Raw genomic sequence first — 5,423 nt, forward strand, 5'->3', positions numbered from 1 at the left:
TGTAACTCATTGATAAATATGAGAACCCAAGAACTAAAACCAGGAGAACCATACTATAGTATGGTTATATTAACCATAATATGGTTATATTATAGAGTATGGCTCTATATATACTGTAGTCATCTGAACCTGATTCAAGGTTATATTTCTCTGTATGAAAAATTGCCGTGTTAGACATGACATTTTGTCAAAATTAATGAATTATTTGTAAAATATACCTCTTTCTAAAATATAGATTCAAACTCATCTGGACATGATTATCACAAGTGAATGTCCCTAAAACACAATGGCCATGAAGACACCTACCCAGTTGCTAAAATGAATAAATGTAAATATTGCATCTTAGAACAAAAAGTCACAGGTGAAGTTCATACTTTTTCAAACTTTGGATGTACTAAAGAAAATGATGATACAAATTTCATTTATCAGAGTATTGAAAAGTCATTCAAGTATACATTATTGCTTCTTTGATTTGAATGATTCCTCTATATAGTAAAAACAAATTTGCTTATAAGAGTAGATACTACTTCAATCAAGTCATTAATATTTGTCATGTACGAGTTCCACATCTGCCAAACATTTTTTAAAGTGTTGAACCCTTTATTATGACAAATATTATTGACTGTGATGTACAAATAAATGTGCCATTTTTAAAAATGGGCAGTTAATTCTTTCAAGCTATTCTATAAATGTAACAATTCCTGCAACAGGGGAAAGGCATCAGTCTGTAACATCCATCAAATAGTATTAGGAAGGCAAGACTATTCCAAAAACTATATCAAGAAAATGACGAGATTTTCTAGTATTTTAGATTATCCATATTTTATATCAATATTCTAGACAGATAGGAGTGTTGCACAAAACACAGACACATTATCAAATAACTGCAAATCTAATTGCAATAATTGTTTCTATTAAGTGACTACAGTGCAAAAGGCAGAGAATATGAAGTCCCCACAATGGAAAGTGAATTTCTTCAAACATTTTGTGCACTGTTGTTCAGCATATATAGGCCTTGTGATCAGTATTTTAGATTTATGATCAGTATTAAATATTTTCTCTAAGTGTTGTCATGATGATACTAGTTTTCATTCTGTTCTTTTTAATCCTGTAGAAATTATTTTTGAAGTGAACACTTCAATGTTTACTCACACGCTTTGCTTTTTTCTCTTTTAAGAATCAAAGTTGCCCAAATTAAATCTTGCTGCTATTACCACATGTGCTCCCTCAAAAAGAAAGAGAGAGAGAGAGAGAGAGAGAGAGAGAGAGAGAGAGAGAGAGAGAGAGAGAGAGAAAAGGGACCTTTTAAAGTCAGGTAAGGGGAGAAGAGACTGAAAATTATTGAATTAGTCCTCTTAGCTCCAAACGAAATGAAAATGAAAAATGAAACTTGATTTCTAATAGTGAACAAACCAAAATCAAACATTGCTCTCCCTCCCCTCCCCTAGCCCTCACCCCATACACCACCAACAAATGAGAAACAGCTAGAACCCAACATGTCGTGTTATGTTGAGAGCTGGGCCTGACCCCAGGCTCTGTGGTGGCCTCCCCTGTCCAGTGGGACACAGCATCAGGGACACTTTCTGATGTCGTAGGGCTCTGCATGGCTGGTGGGGGCAGGGTGGGATGTTTAGAATCTTCTTGAGGCTCCTCACTAGGCAGTGCCTCTCCCCCTAGAGCAAGGGCTCCCATCAAGAAAGGCCCCCTACTCAATTGTGGGCTATAACCTGTCCTCTTCTTGGTTCTCTGTTCCACTCTTATCCTCTTTAATGTTCCCTTCCTCTCCAATAAACTTGTCATGGGCCCACTTGGGCCTCGAACTGGATTTCCGGAACATGAACTGGCCCTGACCCCAGGGGAAGGCTCCTTGGAACCGGCCCCAGCTCACCCACTTATCACTACCTTCACCTTCTCAGTCATCATGCAAATAATACTTCTTCTTTTGGGGTGTATACCCTGGATCCCATTTCTCTTCCCGGTTTCTCTTTTGAAAATCATTGTTCCTGTTGTTATTGTTACCAGACTAGTTGCCTCTGCCCAAGCCTCTCCCTCTGACTGGAAATTGAAAGGTTCCCTGAGCTCTGCCACTAGCTCTTTCACTTGGACCCACAAAGTCTTCTGTTCCTAGTCTGGATTTGTCAAAGCGCATGGTGCTCTCTTCTCTCTCCTTTGTCTCTTCAGGATACTCCGCCACTTTGTAGGAGTGAGATGACTGGGAAGAGGAGGACTTGGACTCATCTCATGTTCTCCGATTCTTCTTCTACTTCTTTAATCCTTTATGTGTTTTCTCAGTTGTCATTTTCCTTGAATGGCTTGAGTCTTGAGAATCCACATTCTCTTTATTTACCTCATTTAAGATCTCTCTCCTTAGGTTTTTTACAATGTTCAATATCAAGGTGAAGTTCAACAGAATCATCTTTGTATTTTCCCTCAGCCTTGCAGCCAGGTTCCCAAGGACTTTTCATTTCATCATGAGCCAAACTACATTTTCTGAATGTCATGGGGAAAATGTCTATCCTCCTATGCATTTCTGAGCTTTTCTGGTTTTCAGCTGCCTCCTGTTCAGCTCCTCTCTTTAGGTATTTAGTTGCAATGTCATTCCAGAGGACCCCAAGTGATGCTCTTTAACACGATGAACAGTGGTCACTGTACGCTGAGCAAACAATTCTGAAGGGCTATGCTGAGACTGAGCTGACTGTGTTGGAAAATGGAACAAAACTCCTGCTCCTTTTTGTTGCTATGCACTAGATCCCAACAAAGCTTGCTTTCCTGAGCCAATAAACCACTGGATCATGCAAAGATCCTTGTCAGATGCATCCATGTGTACACTGACCTGGCCTCTTGAGTAATGGAAAATGAAGGTGTTCATGAGGAAAGGTCTCCTCTGGTTCCCAGCTTCTTATGGCTCTCAGAGGTGTTCCTGGGGGGAGATGATGAGCTTTTCTCTTGCACTGCCTTGTATGCAATCACTTGGAAATTCTTCTCAGGCACAAACCCCTGGTGCCCACTTTCACTCTTCTTGGCCCCACCTCACTTGTCCTTTTTAGATCTCTGTGAAAGACTCCTCCTCCAACTCCTCTGCTTTCCACTGCTTTTCCTTTCCTGCATACATCAGGCCCTCCCATTTGCCCAACTTCGCATCCTCCTGGTTTTTACTTGCACCAGCTATGACTTTCAACATGAATTTGGGTTCATAATCAAACTCAGATTCCTTCCTTCCCTTAGTTTTGTCCTTATCTTGATCATCCACCTCCTCCTTGTGGAAGTCTGCCATCTTCTCAAAGTCATCATGGAGCTTAGACCTTTTGGGTGACTGACTGCCCCTAATGGGCTTCTCACTGTCAGTCTTGGAAGCAAATGAATCCAATTTCACTTTTACATCTGCATCAGAAAAGTTCCTTTTCTCTCTCAGTTCTTATCAGAATTTGTCTGCTCCCCATTCATATCTTTCCCATTTTCTGTATTCTGGTCTTCTAGATACCCCTTGGTCTAGGCTGCTCCTTCTACAATAGCACTCTCCTCCTTCTGAGATGAGTCATAAGTGGAGCCAGTGGCTGGTGGACTCTTACCCACAGGGTTTTTTTGGGGTGGACTCAAAGATCCAGAGCTGTAGTCAAACTGACTTCGATGGCTCCCAGACTGGTACGCAGCACCACTTGGCACAGATGAGCGTTGGAAAGTGGAGGACTAGGTTTTGGCACAGTGCTAGGGCAGGGTGACTTCCGCCTTACCACTGAAGACTGAAGAGGGCTCTTATAGATCTGGGCTTTGCTCCCAGGGACTCAGGTCAGAAACTGCAGAGGCTCATGATGCAGAGCCACTGCTGTAGGTGGTAGCATCTGGCCATGGCTTTGAACTCTCAGATGCTTTTGCATCTTGAGAGGTACCTCCAGAGAAGGTCTGATCGTTGACCTCATCTGCCTGGTTATCCCCAGCGGCTTGAGATGGCCGGCTATCCTTGGAAGAGGACTTTTTCTCCTTTGCAGATTTGCGCTTAGAAGATTCAACTCGGCTGTAGTTGGAGGAAGAATGAGAGGATGAGGAGCGCCTTGACCTGTCAGAAGATGACTTATCCAAGTTTCTAGAATGGCTCCTGGACCTTGGTGAAGGAGACCTTCTTTTTGGAGACGGGGATCTAGAACGGCCCCGACGAGGATCATACATACCCTTGCAGATAGTTCTTCCAGTTAGAACAGTAGCTTTCAAAGCTTCCATGGTTATACCGGCCCCCTTGGATAGAAGCCTCTGTTGCACCCTTGGAAATAATAGGGCCTCCAATAGCCTCTGTTATGACCTCGAAAATCTCGATTCTGATACACTCTAGGGTGATTCCTTTCTCTGTAATGAGCTGGAGAATATGATCTGAATGAGACCTAGAACTCAGCCTGTGCTTACCTGATCGAGAGACAGATTGGCTTCAGGATCATGATCTTGGAAAAGAACGAGAACGAGATCTTGATGTCAATTTTGAGTGAGAAAAGCGAGATCCAGACTTGGATTTGTTTGTTTTTGACATCTCTGAAGAAAGGTTCACTTTTTAATTATACCTTGTCAGAATAATGATTCCGTGTGCACTGAATGTAGACACTGCTGGGAAGAACACTGGCTGTGCCCCTGGCTTCTCCAATTTACTAATTCAGGATATAATTCCAAGCCTACTGCCCCGACCTCATGGGCAACCTCGCAACGGCACAACTGGCCCAAACCTCGTCCCCGCCCGATAGCCTAATCATGTAGCAATCTTAAGAATATGAAGTTGGTACAACATATTTCATTTCTAATAGCAATATTCTCTGACTCTTGAATGTGTTCGGTTACATTTTCCATATCTAAATGAAATAGTTGAACCAAAACTACTCAATTTGGCATATATTCACTTTGAATGACTTAGAACTTATTAAATGTTGATCAAAGTGCTGCTGCTATTTATATTTATTTTATTTATACTTCAAAATAGATTTTATAGGGCCAAGGAGACAGCTCAATAGAATAAGCACTTGCCTGGCAAGCACAAAGTCCTGAGTTCAGTCCCCAGTACTGAAAAAACAAACAAACAAACAAACAAAACAACCAGAATAGATCTTAAACAATGGAAGGGAAAAACAAATAAAGAAGTTTCTTTGATTGGAACTAGCCATAATAGATTCAAAGTTAAATATTTCATGGAAAATTCCAGAAGACAAGTTCATGATTAAAATGATGAAGACCTTTTATCTAATTCCTTTATCTGAGTTTTTGGTTGGAACTGGGGATTGAACTCAGGCCCTTGCACTTGCCAGGCAAGCGCTTATTCTATTGAGTTATTTCCTGGGCCCCCTTATATCTGAGTTTTTGGATAAGTGTATTTCAGTTTTTGAATTTTATCTGCATGAATATAGCCCACAATAATGGTGGTTCTTATACATGCATCATACAGTTGTTCA

At 41.3% G+C, this 5,423-nt stretch overlaps 1 pseudogene; it reads right to left on the reverse strand.

Annotated features, from left to right (window-relative positions):
• Nucleotides 1-1,705: 1,705 nt before the first annotated feature.
• Nucleotides 1,706-4,589, reverse strand: LOC101580958 (annotated as a pseudogene).
• Nucleotides 4,590-5,423: the final 834 nt, after the last annotated feature.

This window comes from Octodon degus, unplaced genomic scaffold (assembly GCF_000260255.1).
Source record: "Octodon degus isolate 3935 unplaced genomic scaffold, OctDeg1.0 scaffold00016, whole genome shotgun sequence".
Classification (NCBI taxonomy): Eukaryota; Metazoa; Chordata; class Mammalia; order Rodentia; family Octodontidae; genus Octodon; species Octodon degus.